Here is a 15340-nt window from a genome sequence, read left to right as displayed (position 1 = left end):
GAGCATCCTCCAGCAGTCTATCAATCCCAGAGTGTCACAAAAGCCACCCAGCCAAGACTGGGACCTCCCAAGATCCCTAGGTGGGTAGCGATCGCTATGCCCGGAGACCACTGAGTTGAACCACAAGAATGCCTTCTGGGAGCCCCAGTATCACCTTCCCCAGATCAGCAAAGGTCGTAGCCTGAAGGCCAGGTGGGACGTAAACGGAGAGCAGAGAGATGACTTTCCCCTCCCACCGTCCAGCAATGGCGGCGTAGCGCCTTCTGTCGTCAGGAATGACGGCATCGATCTCGAGGGGGAGGGAGGCCCTGACCAGGATACCCGCCCCCCTAGAGCCAGTGGTGAAGCCGGAGTGTGCAAGAAGACGGTAGCCCCTTCGATTCATAGCATGACATGTATTGCCTATCAAGTGTGTCTCTTGCAACAGCACAATATCAGGGGAGAGACGTCTCAAAAGTTGGAACATTACACCACGTTTTATCCTGTCCCCCAACCCGTTAACATTCCAGCATAGCAATTTTAGCCCCCTACCCCCCATCCCGAACATGGTCGCAGCATCCACCCCACATTAGTCGCAACAGCCAAGTCCAAAAGTCCATCAATATAGTGCCTTGAAATGAACCAAACAAAAAATAACTTCCCCCCCTCCTCCCCCCAATCTACCCAAGAAACAATACCCCCCACCCTGCACCCCTGCGTTAGACTCAAAGGCCCCCCCCAACTTGCAGTGTGCCTGTCGCCCTAGCAAATAACTAATCTACGAAAAGAACCCCTGAGGAGGAAGAGACCCACGTCCTCCGCCATCCCTGGAAAACCAGCTCAATTAAATCGAATTAAAGGATCCGCAAACCACGGCTGAAAGGTCTATACGAAGTCCAGCGAACCAAGTCCCATTACTATTCCTGCTCCATCGGGCCACCCCCGGCTCCACCAGAGTGTTCAGGATGTTCCTGCCCCCTGGGCAGCGTGTCGATCCAGTCACTTGCAGCCTCAGGGTGATCAAAGAAGAACGTCCGATCTCCATGTACCACACGTAGCCGGGCTGGAAATAGCATTGCGTATTTCATGTCCCTGCCTCTCAATCGTCTCTTCACTCCCTGAAACCCCATCCTCTGTTTTTGCATCAGCTGAGTGAAGTCTGGGTAGAAACTCACCGTCGTATTCTCAAATTTCGTGGGGCCACCCAATCGCGATGCTTGCAGGATAGCATCCCGATCACGGAAAATGAATATCCTGGCAATTATGGGCCGCGGGGTAGCACCCAGCTTAGGTTTACCACCCGGCACTCTGTGCGCCCGCTCCACCGCAAAGAGTTTACTCAGGCCTTTGGGTGCCAGATGGTTGACAATGAGGTCTTCCACGATGAGGTCAACATTTAAGTTGTCGGAATTCTCAGGGACACCCACAATACGGACGTTGTTCCGCCTAGCACGGCTTTCAAAATCCTCCAGACGGCGGGAGAAGGAATCATTAGAGGACCGTAAATTACGGACCTCCGTCTGTAGGTCGAATACATCCGTCGTGAGGCTAGAAGTCTTCAAGTCCAGGGATTTAACTTTTTCATTTGTTTTAGCTAAATCCGCCCTTATCAAGTTGACATCAATCGCCACTGTGTCCAGTTTTTGAGCCAGGGTTTCATACTGCACACCGATGGAGGTCTTCATACTTGCAATGGCGCCATTAAAAAAGTGCAGAGTCAGGTAGTCTTCCACCGTGGAATCATCTCCCTTGTCCACCGGATGCTTGCCCGTTCCACCGGGGGATCCCTTAGGATGGGTGTATCGATCCATGACATTAGATTGTATGGAGCCCCCCCGGTGAACAGACTTGGTCTTTGGCTTCTCAACCTCGGGCTTGCCGGCCATCTTGGAAGCTATGTCCCCGAGGGGACACTAAGATCTGGTGAAATTGGCTACGTCAAAGTCACTCACAGATGCTTATCCAAAGGACAATGTGTCTCACGTCACACACCAAGCGATGATGTACGGTCCCGGCCCTGGAGTAGGACCACGAAGTACAGCAGTCCCCAGGCAGCGGGATCAAATCCGTGGCGTAGAAGGATCCGGACCAAAAACGAAACCGAAAGCCACTTCCAGGGTCGAGAATCGGATCAGGGGCAACCACTGTTGTTCAATTACCGCCCAGGCAGATATCAACTCGAGCCCGGGCCATATCCGTGGAGCAGGCCAGAAAAGTTCAGATTGTCATAAAATCGGTTCCCTTAGACCAAATCAATTTTTGAAAGCAGCTGGCAGATCAGCCGGGTTGCATCTTCAATGATCCGTCGTCAGAACCAGGATTATAGTCAGGATAAGTGCCGGAGGTGGCGAAGGTCCGGGAGCCCTGTGCTCACGCGACCATCCTGGTTGCGCGCGAAGCTCCTCCCCTTCAATCTGCATTTCTAAGTATCTATCATAGCAAAAACTTCCAGTCACAATTTACAACAAAAGTTAAACAAATTGAAAAGGATGTAGCATCCATTGGAATCATCTACTTATTCATTAGATATACAAATACATGGAAATGACGGTTAAATACTAGTAGAAGCAGTTAGAATAGTAGTTATTTTTACTTGCATAAAGAATACAGCTGATGAAGCTAAAGTTTTAAATGCACATGAATCAGAGCATCCTTGCTGAGATAAACATTTGAATAAATCATTTTTCCAAAATAAAATCTTTAAATGTGAAACAAGTTGGCAGTTTCTGTATTTACACATAATAAACCTTTTCATAGATTCATGATGTACGCAGATTAAAATATAGTTTTCAAGAGTGTTACACATGATCGCCATTTCCTTTTTCAAAAAACATATTGTGTTGCTATTTTAGGGGGCATGTTCACTTCTATATTGGCAGCTGCTTCAGACATACAGAAGAAACAACTCAAATGATTGATCAATCTTTAAAAAGTCTTTTGGAGCTGGTGGATTCATGACTGTGAGTCCTCTTCACCATAATCACTGTCCTCATCAACCCAGCTGGCTTTCATTGGAGTAAGTTCTGGGGCCACCACATCACCATCCTGTAAATCATTGCAGTAATTGATTTAAGAAATCATAAAAGTCTCATTTTTGGGTCTTTTCCTACAGATTAGAGGTTTGCATTATATAGACAAATATCTTAATAATTGAGATTATGAAATGTTTGATCACTCTTTTAGAAGCTAAACAAATAAAACGCAAATTCAAAAACATGCAGACATATTGTGCCATTTCACCACATGGTATAAACTTGGCTCACCAAATTCTAAAGGTTTTACACAACAATGCTTTGATGCTAGATATGGCAAGCCGTAGTGCATAAACAAAAAAAGAATTCAATGTCATCGTCATCATCATAAATCTTTTATTTGGAAGCATATAGCATCCATAAAGTACATACACATAAAAAACTTTAAAAGTACAAATATTAGTATTATAAGACAGTACATCATTACAACAGTTCCATCACATAAAAATAATCAAAGGGGCAGATTTATGAAGGCCTTGCGCCGCCGGTGCGTCACTTTTTCCCATGTTAAAAATGACGCACCGGCGGCGCAAGGCCTTCATAAATCTGCCCCAAAGTGCATAGTGCTTCGAGAGCAGAAGGCAGATTTAACAAAGACCATACATAAAAACAGCATTAATTGTTTGCCAGCTATTGAAGATAATACAAAGATAATATACATTGTCGTATATTGCACTTCTTGTTATACGGAATTAAGCATTGTCTAGTACATTTCAAATAAAACTAACACAAAAAGAAAAAGTGTAGCAGGGACAGAGTGGACATGACATCACAAGGGCAAGGACAGGCCTTAGCAGCTTGAAAGTGACGACCCATCGGAAAATATAAGAAATCCACAACAGTACCAGCTCTAAAATGAAACAAAAGTGATCTTTCCTATCTACCATGTGTAATAATCAAACAGTCCTCAAAGGCATGAGATGGTCTCAGACAAAAATAGGCTGAGCGAAAAGATGTATTAACCTCACAAGATAAGCTGTGAGCATGTGCATGGATTAACAACTAATCTATCAATAACTTTTTATCCAGCCCACAGCAAGAACTACGGTCATCAAATAGTTGCGGCTTGCCCAGGCCATTAAGAATGTCCATGACACGGGCAAGCCAATGGATGCTGAGACCCTTATTGCGTGCTAAGCAATCTTTGATGATACGTTACTTCAGAGCTGCTTTGGAATCAACAGAAAAATAGGCTTAGTTTCATTATAATCTTCTATATAACTGAATATTAATCTTTTATATAACTGAGTATGAGCTCATGTGATATATATAATGAGGGGAGCTCGAAGGGATAGACTGAAGCTTTCTGCAAAAAGTATTCTCTTCCACCTGTATGGCAGTACCATTTGCAAATCTGAGCTCCATATGTTGTGATTGGGAAACATTGAGTTTTACAGATTTGCAAGAGTAGAGTGGCAACCGAGAGCTCTCCTGGTAAGAGCAGGATGTTACAAAGTGACCCAACTGCCCGAGAAAATTTTAGCCTTTTAGACACGTTATTAGGTGCCCAAGAGCCCGAAAAATCAACCATGTTCCCCAGGTAGGGAAAGCTGTTGGTTCTTTCCAAACGATTATCATCCACTACCACCATTGAAGAATCATTAACCGCATCGCTGCGGTGGCTGGGGGGGTGGGGCGGGCGCGCGGCGGGCGCATGCTGGTGACGGAACCACTCCGTCAACAGCCGCAGTTGGGCTGTGCTCATGACAGAGCGGTTCAGTCATGGCCCTGCCCGCTCAATAGAACGCCCAGCGCAGGGCGCGGAATCTGCGCTGCGCAGGCGCGGAGGCCGGGCCATGACGGAACCGCTCCGTCATCAGCACAGCGCCACCGCAGCTGATGACGGAGCGGTTCTGTCATCAGCATCGAAAGGGTTAATTCTTTCACAGCCACGTGCCATGATGTATGATTTCATGAAATAGGACCAGAGTTCTAAGTCGACCATGAACTTAATAAAAGCAATCACCAACTTGCGGAATGCTCTAGGCGTACGGGCCAAGAAGGTCATCATCCGCGTAAAAGAAAGTTGCCACTAGTGCTCCTTCAAGCCTAGGAATATCTATACACGCTTCAATTAGGTGAGGGTTTAACTTGTTAATGAACAAGTTACTTACCTTTGGTAACGATATATCTGTAAGAGACATAGGTTAGTTATAGATTCCTCACCTTAGAATTACCCACCAGGCATCAGACTGGATCTGGAGAATTTTTCTCTCAGCAGTACCTCTGTGCGTCAATAGATGGCGTCTGTCGACTTTGCGTTCGTCGTTGACGTCGTGGTCACTGGAATGACGTAGCGGTTTCTACTAAGACACCGCCCTCGCGTGCTGCCGTCTAATCTTACACGACATTCCACGCCAGAAGCACAGAGCCATGTAAGACACTGACCACTGGTGCAAAAAAATAGGGCCCTGAAAGAGGAGTCCCTTACCCTAGAAATCCGTGTACAGAATCGGGATGATGGGTGAGGCGGTGAGGAATCCATAACTAACTTACGTCTCTGACAGGTATATCGTTACCAAAGGTAAGTAATTTGTTCATCTGGATTCCTCACCTTAGAATAGATACCCCAGCAATACCAACTCCGGTGGTGGGTCTGCGTACGAAGTTCACACCAGAAGGTCCTGGAGAACTGAACGGCCGAAGAAGTCGTCCCTCCGGACTTGGCTGTCCAGGCAATAGTGTTTGGTAAACGTCTGCAGTGAAACCCACGTAGCTGCCTGGCAGATGTAAAGAAGGGGGACTCCATGTCCCAAAGCAGTAGTGGCTGTCGTTGCCCTGGTAGAATGGGCACGCAACCCAACTGGAGGTTCCTTTTTCGCCAAGGAGTAGCAGATTTTGATGCAAAGAACGACCCATTAGGAGATGGTTCGCTTTTGCACGGCTCGACCTTTCTTGGCGCCCACATAACCTACAAAGAGCTGGTCATCCTCCCAAGATTGTTTCTGCGATCCACATAGAAGGAAAGCACAAGTATTGGATCCAGAAGATGGAGCCTCTCTTCTTCTTTAGAAGGATGCGGAAATAAGGTAGGCCTAGTGCGAAGGACATCCTTGTCTAGATAAACAGCCAGGAAAGGAGGCTTAGAAGAAAGGGCCTGTAGCTCACTCACCCTGCGAGCAGAGGTGATGGCAACCAGAAAGGAAGATTGGAGGGTTAAAAGTGTGAGAGGACAGTTATGTAGCGGCTCGAAAGGAGCACACATCAAATAAGTAAGAACCAGGTTCAAGTTCCACTGGGGCATCACGAAAGGAGTAGGAGGAAACAAGTGAGTAATGCCCTTAAGGAAGCAATTTACAATAAGGGACTTGAAAAGAGAAGGCTGGTCAGGCAGCTGTAGGAAGGTCGAAATGGCCAAAAGATAGTCTTTGAGAGTTCCCAGAGCAGAGCCCTGCAGGGCCAAAGAAAGAATGAAGAGGAGAACCTCTAAAAGGGGGGCAGAAAGGGGATCCACAGCCTTTGCTGTGCACCATGCCACAAATTTGTTCCATCTATAGGTGTATACCGTTTTAGTGGAGGGACGTCTGGCTGCCAAGATAACATTACAGACTTCTGAGAGGGGATAAGGTGTGACTTCGGCACATGGATGGTGAACCCCAGTGAATGCAGGTGGTCGGCCGTAGTCTGGAGGTGGGTGATGACAGCCTGGGGCAAGCCCGCCTTCAACAGCCAGTAGTCGAGATAGGGGAAGACTAGAATCCCTGATCTGTGCAGTTGAGCTGCCACCACTGCCATCACTTTCGTGAACATCTGAGGGGCACTGGTAAGGGCAAAGGGGAGCACGGTAAACTGAAAGTGCTCAGCCATTCGTAAACCGTAGGTAACACCGGTGGGCCAGCAGGACGGGGATGTGAAAATAAGCGTCCCTCAAGTCCAACGCTACCATCTGAGCCATTGTCAACATCTTAAAGTCCTCCTTCCGGAGGAAGCGGTTGACATCCCTGAGATCCAAGATAGTACCCAGGCCCTTGACTTCTTGGGCACCAGAAAGTAGTGGGAATAACAACCACGGCCGACTTCTGGGGCAGGAATGGGCTCGATGGCTCCCTTGGCTAAGAGAGCCATGACTTCCTGTTGGAGAAGGGCCAGCTGATCCTCCGACATGCAATGGAATTGAGGTGGCATGGATGGAGGGATAGTCTTGGAAAAACCCACCTATCTGACATGATGTTGGAGGAGGTGATGGCAAATCCCGCTGCCCACTGGCAATTGATTGTCCTGAAAGGTTGGACTAGGAGGGTTTGGAGGCTGCTGCAGAGGGGGCGCTGGTGGACTGGCCCGCCCACTGACCCCCGACCCACGGTGGTGGGATCCACGTCCCCGTCCGCACAGAGGCTGGACAGCTTGCGCAGGCCTGTGGCTCCTGGCAGAACGTGGCTGAGCACCCCTTACGTAGCCACCAAAAGGGCAAAAAGCAGACTGCGCTGGGCGGTAGGTGGAAGTGAGCCCTGAGGATCTGGCCGTAGCCCTAGAATCCTTAAAGCGCTCGAGCACGTTGTCTGCCTTGTCGCTAAACAGGCGATGTCCATCAAAGGTGTTGCTTGGACATGCCCCGAAAAGCCAGTGGACCTCAACCAGGAGTAGAGTCTCAATGCTACCGACCTGGAAATCATCATGCCCAGCGAGGTGCAGCTCACACCGGAAGGTGAACTTTGTTGCGTCTCTCCGTTCGGCAACAGCATGGAAGAGCACGGCCCGGGCCTCCTCCAGGTACTGTGGCAGCACCTGCGCAACTGTGCTCCACACCGAGTGGGAGTAACGGCCCAATAGACATGCGGTGTTCACTGACCGCAGCCCCAAGCTGGAGGAAGAAAACCAAGGTGGTCCAGCTTCTTCAATTCCCCATCAGGTGGTGCCGTAGGGAATTGTAGGAGGGTGGATGCCTGACTATGGTTACCCCAGATTTTTTGCCTTGTGTTTAGCTGGTTTTTTACTTAGTTGGCCTGGGATCCTGCTAATCAGGGCCCCAGGCTATCTGCTCTCTCTTTAAAATGGACTCCATGTACCCTAGGTACATAACTAATTGGATTGGGTCACCTTATCAGCCCCTGTACAGTGTACTATAGGTACCCAGGGCATAGGTGCATGCAAGGCCTAACAGGGGCTGCAGCATATCTTTTGCCACCCCTGGCTGGCCATCCAAACTGACACAACTGGCTGATCACTCAGCTGGGGCAAGGTTGTGTAATCACCCCTTGCTTGGATATCGTATACCTATGTCTAAACCTATATCTGGACACATATACACCTATAAGTCACTCCTATGGCAGGCCTTAACAATCCTGGAGGTAGAGTGCTTGGTTTTATGTGAGATGGTGCTCTAGCATGAGCTGAGCCTGTCTGCAGCTTTCGGAACCATGTCCTTATAGCTGTTCCAGGGTATTGCCATACCATATACTCTTAAATGCATTATAATCCTGCGGTTATCGCTAACTTTGGTTTGGCTTTATCAAAACATGTCGTGTAAGGTGTCATACACTTTGGAATACTACCCTTTTGCCAGTTCTGGCGACGGGGGTAGCATTCCCCCCTTCCAGAGGGAGAAGACATGTTACTTTACTTAAATGCGGTTAAAACTAACCAGAGCCTCAGTATCACAAAATGTATGCTGCTGCCACAGACACAAGTCTGGCCTCCTGCTGCTGACCGAAACTCCGGCAGGGGAGGCCTGGACAAATGGTATCCTGTCACATGGAGGTGTTACACCACCCCAGACAGGAGATAGTGGATTGAGGCAGGCAGGGCGAGTGAAACTAGACACTGCCTGGGGCGCACAAGGCTCCCCATGCATAGCCTAGTTCAAACTGGTACTGGGGCACTCCAGCCCCAGCTCTGGCGTGAAACTGGACAAAGGGAAAGGGGTGTAAACACCCCCTTCCTGGGTCCCACCCATAGGAGGGACCTAGGAGGATATCCAGCCCCTTGATTTGGAATAAAGGTAGGAGCTGTCCCCATAGACTTTAGATAATCCGGACTGAAACTCTGAAACAAAACTCTGGACCCTTCGACATCCCACTCGACGTGGAAGACTGAAGAATCTCCCTTGTGGGCAAGGAGTGACCACCCTGTGCAAACAGGCACCATCCAGCGCCCAACGGTTTGCTTTGTTGCAGCTCCCACCGGAGCTCGAGTGACAGAGATCGACAAGAACCGGATTCCCAGACATCCAACAGCCCGATCCACAGCAAAGCTGAGACCCGTGGAGGCGACGTGAGACGTGGGACCGGCCATCTTGAAAAGACTGCGAAGTGCTGACAGTGCAGCTCCCAGGCACCCTCGACACTGTGCATTGGGGTTTGAGAAGCCCCAGCCCCGAGCAGCTCGTGCACCAAAGATCACCCCTCCACTCTCACCAAGTGCTGCGTGGGGCCCTTTTGCATTTTTCTGCTCGACGTGTCTGTCCGGTCACTTGCCCATTGGCTAGTGGTCACTACGACGACGAACCTTTGAATTTACACCGCTGGTCTGGTTGCTCCAGACTGGCCCTCGCTCCCCTGAAAAGGACCTTGCTGGTCCGAGTAAGAAGCGATCTTCAAATCCTGCGTGGGTTGCATTTGCCAAGGCCTGTTGACTCCAATCTGGAAGCCGACACCGCCAACAGCGAGAGCCTTCGTGGGACAGTCCGTGATCCACTCCTGGTCATCCTCGATGCCCCGAGTCCACGTGGCAGCGAAGACAATTTATTTATTTATTTGCGGGTTTATAACGCTCTTGAATAAACTCCCGAAGGAGTATCTCCGCGCTCCAGAAACACCAGTGGCAAAAGAGGGGCAGTTAATCCTAAACAGAGATTCATATTTGATAAATCTCGGCCTAGCCGGTTAGGCCTGAAACTAGAGTGTTTTGAGGTTTTTTCTAAAGGCAAAGTGGTCCGAGCACTGTCTAAGCAGAAGAGGAAGTTTGTTCCATAATGTTGGGCCCACCACTGACAATGCTTTACCTCCCTGTCTGGCCCTTTTAATCATGGGCACCCTCAAAAGGAGCTGATTACTTGACCTTAGGGTGCGTGTGGGGACATATGGAACAAATTTCTCTGCCAGATAAGAGGGTCCTAAGTCATGTAGTCCCTTGTGTACTATACAACATATCTTGAACTTAACTGTTTGGCGGACAGATAGCCAGTGGAGTTTTCTAGCAGAGGTTTAGAAGGGGATCTGGGAGGAGCATTAAGGACCAATCTGGCCGCAGTGTTCTGTACCACTTGAAGTCGGTCCAGTACCTCTTCATTTGCAGATGCCAGAAGGCCATTGCAATAATCGAGCCGACTGAGCACTAAGGCCTGGACCAGAGTCTTTCTAGTGGAGTCAGGGAGGAGTGGAAATACCTTGCGAAGGAGTCCTATCACATGAAAACAGGACCCCACTGTAATATTTCCATGTTGTTTCAAGGATAACTCCTGTTCAAGGCGGACCCCAAGGTTCTTGATCACTTGCTTTGGTTCAGGAACTGGTCCCAGATCTAGTGGCCACCAGTCAGGGGACCATAGTATCTTGGCCTCACCGAAAAGCATAACCTCAGTCTTACCAACATTACACTGAAGAAAGTTGGAAGACATCCACTGGGAGACCGCATTCATCCCTTCGGAGAAAGATCGCTTAACCTCCGAGGTCAGAGATTTAAATGGGGAAAAGCAGCTGGGTGTCATCAGCATATGACACTGGACAGAAACCAAAGGCTCTCATAATTTTTGCGAGGGGGGCCACATAGATGTTAAAAAGGGTCGGGCTCAGACAGGAGCCCTGTGGCACCCCCTTGGTGAAGTTAACCTCAACCGCCCGGAACTCACCCATGGTGACACATTGAGTGCGGTCGGAGAGAAAGCTCTTTAGCCAAGCCAGTGCCATGTCCCCCAGTCCACTCTCAGCCAGTCGTTCGATCAAGATCTTGTGTGATATAGTATCGAACGCTGCCGATAAAGTCCAACAGCACCAGGACAGCTGAAATACCCCTGTCCTGGTACATACGGAGATTGTCTGTTACCGACAGCAAGGCCGATTCTGTACTATATTTCGGCCTAAAACCGGACTGAGAGGGATCCAGGCTTCCAGATAGTTCCAGGAAGTTAGAAAGATGTTTATTAACGTGCTTTTCGATGAGTTTACCCAAGAAAGGGAGCAGGGAGATTGGTCTAAGATTGGACAGATTGGTCCATAGGACGGAGGTGTTCTTCCGAATGGGTCTTACCAGAGCCTTTTCCCACTCTCGTGGGACACAGCCCGTGCTAAGCGAGAGGTTGACAAGGTTCTGGATTTCAGGACCAAGTGCCTTGCCCACCACTCCCATAATTCTTGCTGGTATCTGATCTGATGGACACCCGCTCTTGATATTGTCAATCAGCCCCTCCACTTCCAACCGGGTGATATTAGGAAATTTGAGAAGTGTATCTGGATTAGCATCTACTCTCACCTGCATGTGAACTGTATGTATACTTGTAGGTAGGATGGACGCCCTGATTTTTCCATAGATAATGTCAATCGTATCAGTGAAGAAGCCTGAAATGTCGTCGCATAGTTGTTGCGATGACATATCCATACTTTCACACGCCACCGGTTTTAAGAAGGTGTTTAAAATCTGATATAATATTTAAGGAGCTTTGCCTGCCGCCTCAAGTTGCAAAGTAATGTGATTCTTACGGGCAACTCTGATGGCTTTGTGGTAAATACTCAAAGCCGTCTGGTAACTGGATTTATCCACCTCCAGGTGCGACTTTCTCCAGGCTTTCTCAAGTTTCCTGGCGGTTCGTTTAAGAGCCCGCAGCTCTTCAGAAAACCAGACTTCCTGTTTTTTGGCAGGTCGATTTTTAAATAATTTAAGTGTGGCAATACGTTCTACCGCTGTATGTATGGCATGCTCATATTTAGCGGAATCAATATTTTCCGTGGGCGGAAAGTTCGGCGCAATATATATCTCCTTGAAGGCTTCATGGGATATTTTATGCCATTGTCTTCGCCGTACCGGAATCTGCAGAGAACGACTAAGAGGTACATCAATTTTGGGCATGGAAAACTCTAAAATAAAATGATCTGTCCAATTAGCCTGTATTGGTATGTAACACTTAATTGAAGGAGAATTAGAAAGGATCAGATCTAAGGTGTGCCCTGCCTGATGGGTGGGCCCGGTGTTACACTGCTTCAGACCTAGCAGGGAGAGGTAATTCAAGAAGGACTGAGCCTCCAAGTTATCCTTTAGCTCGCTGTGGATGTTAAAGTCTCCGAGCAATAGGAAGTCTTTGTCCATATTGACATACGGAGCCAATACTTCCACCAAGGAGCCAGAGACTTTTTTGTAGGGCCTGGAGGACGATACACTAATGCTCCCTTCCTGCAATACTTAGCAGAAGTACCAATTTTAAAAATCATCATTTCAAAATCAGAATTACAACATTGATCTAGAATGGAAACGGCTATGCTACATTTATGAACAATAGCTATGCCCCCTCCTGCTTTAGTAGGCCGATCTAATCTGATGATCTTGTACCCTTCCGGAATCCCAAGGGTAATAACAGGGACCGAGTGAGGTTTAAGCCATGTCTCAGTGAGGAAACAGAGGTCAGGTTCATAGGTAGAAATGAGATCCCAGACCTCAGTATAATGTTTGGGCAAAGATCTTACATTGCACAACAGATTCCTCCCTCCCTGTGTAGTTTCGACGGTGATTCCTGCAGTCGTATATTGGGGGTGTTCTGTGTTACATGGAATTGGATCGTCTAGTGCCTGAAAGTGACAGCGCCTACATGAAAACGGCCCCTCTGGAGGGGTTCGTTCTTCTGTCCCACATGTAATCCGTGGAGTTCCCCTTATGTGCATCAGAGCTTGGGAGGAATAACTCACCCTTTCCTTAGGTGCGCCACTTCCCTTTAAGGATGTTAGTGCCATGGCCCCTGGCCCCGTCCTGTCACGGACGGGCGCAGACGGGCTTCTCTTAGGCTTGTCTTTGGCGCGTCCTTTGGCGCTCCCCTGCGCCCGACCGCTGCACGCTCGGTAAGATAGGAGGGCTAAATAGCCCTGTCGGGCAAAGAGCTAGAGCGCTAACCGCTTGTGTGCTGAGAGCTCCCTGGCTCTGCCTGTCCCGCCCTCCGCTCTACGGTACTAGTTACCGAGTCGGACCGGGGCGGGCAGGCTGAAAAGACGAGCACAGGCTGCTTCAGGTGAAATGAACCCCCAGTGACCCCTCAAAGAACGATATCAGGATGTCAGGATTACTAGATTTACAATACCATCAGAGAATGTGCACACAATTAAAATGCGGCGAAAATGTTTAAAAGCACTTGAATAATAAAAATGATTAAGAATTTCTACAGGACATTCGATTTGCACAAAATGATCAATGAACGGAGTAACGCTCCAATATGAATACCACTGGCCTCAGAAGCGGGTCAGGAAGACACTGCCACCGTCCTCCCTACTGACAAGCTTCACGACAACTACCTGATTGCGCCTGGTTCCTTCCTGGTCACTGCCAAGTGACCCAGAATCTGTCCCCTCTGCTTTCAGGTACTCTACATCTTCGATCTACCCTTGGATCCAATCGGACTCTTCTCTCCTGGCCGCCTGTAGCATCTTCATCTCCAGGCTCCATAGAACTCAACGACGAAACCCGACACACTTTGACATCTATGCACCCGCTTCCTGTGGGTGAGGTAACGAGAGTACTCCGGTGCTTCTGTAGTGGTTAACACCTCTAGTGTCCTAGTTTAAAGTGGTTAAGTTCTAGTCCAGTCGGAAGACTTCTAAATCTGCAACTTTGTAACTTTTATGTGCCATTGACTTTGCATTGGTGCATGCTTGTGCTTTAGGCACTGCACCCGAATCCCACGGGCCTCTCCCGTCCTAACTACTGTTAGACCAGTGTAGCCCCAGCGATTCCCAAGGCCCTAGGCCTTACCACTGTTCGAGAGGTGGTACTTATACCACTATTTTAGTATATGGTTTTAGCGGCCACCGGGCCTATCCATAATTGTGCAACTTTTGTATGTTTAACTGTGCTTTTGTTTAAACGCTTGTGCCTCTGGTCTCATAAAGAGTACAGAGGATTATTCTAGTAATAAATACATATATTTTTTATAATATATAACTTGTGTGGTGTCCTTTCATTTGGTATTAAAAGGATTGCATATGGTAAAACAGCTGGCTTCACATGCCCACTTGAGTTAAGCCTAAGACTGCTTGTGTCCATGCTACCCCTAGGATAGCTTGTCTATAAGGTTGACTTTACAACCACCACCATAAGGGTTGTTTGGACTGATACAAGGTGCTCACTAGAATAGTGAACATCATACATCAGGCCAACTTCTCACAGGAATGTATCCTTGGACTTTGAGGCTTGAACTACCAAGCTCTCATGGGTTTGATGGGATGAGAGGAAAATGGAGTCGCCTGGAGGCACGTGGTGGCGACGGGCAATCATCCTGTCCACAGGAGTCCCTGTGTTGGGCCTGGACCATGTGCCCAAAAGAGCCTTTTCGTAAGTCCGTAAGAGCCTTTTTGAGCGGCAGCAAGGGCAACGAGGAGGCCGCTGCCGGTTGAATCACTTGTTAAGAGGTTAATCTTGACCGCCACCGTAGGACGCTCGAGGTTTAGTGCCTCAGCTGCCCTACGCAATACCACTGCTTACAATGCACTCTCCTCCGCAGCCATAGTAGGAGGAGCTAGCATGCCAAGGTCTGAGGGGTATCCAGACCTGTTGTATGCCGATTTAGATTCCGAATTAATTTCCCAATTCATGTCCTTATATAGGTATAATTCACATTACCCTTATATAGACATAGAAATCCAGTCCTTATTTAGGTTTAGTCCATGCTACCCAAATACAGGCATGGCTACTTCCATCCGTTTATCTACGTCACAACGAGTTCTTGGAAAACCAGACTCTTAAGCTGCTAGGGACTTCCCCTTGCCTGGATATTGATTTCTCCAAGAACTCATTTATTATACATGAACAACTATTCCTTAGGGGTTCATTCATGACGTTCATATGCCCGACTTTACGTCAAAGCTGGCATTCCTAAAACACCTTCAAGGTACCTTCACTTGCTATCGCAAAGCACGGTGTGGTTTGGTGCAGTTTGACTACCTACTTACCCGATGCAGCTCGCCACAGCAAGTGACGAAGGAAGCCGACTCTCCAGCTGACGCACTGAACAGCAGCTGACATACTCCTGCCGAGAATCCAGCTCCAGTGTTTCTGACCCCCCTTGCGGGTGTTGGGAAATCGAGTCCCGAGACAGAGATACCAACCTGGAGATGATTAGAACCTAGAGAAACCTTTGGCAATTTTTTCGCAAAACCGAACGTAAGCTAAAAGACAGCACCTACTTCTTCCCTGGTACT

The sequence above is a fragment of the Lissotriton helveticus genome, chromosome 7, assembly GCF_964261635.1.
Source record: "Lissotriton helveticus chromosome 7, aLisHel1.1, whole genome shotgun sequence".
Classification (NCBI taxonomy): Eukaryota; Metazoa; Chordata; class Amphibia; order Caudata; family Salamandridae; genus Lissotriton; species Lissotriton helveticus.
Note: the sequence above shows the minus strand (reverse complement) of the source record.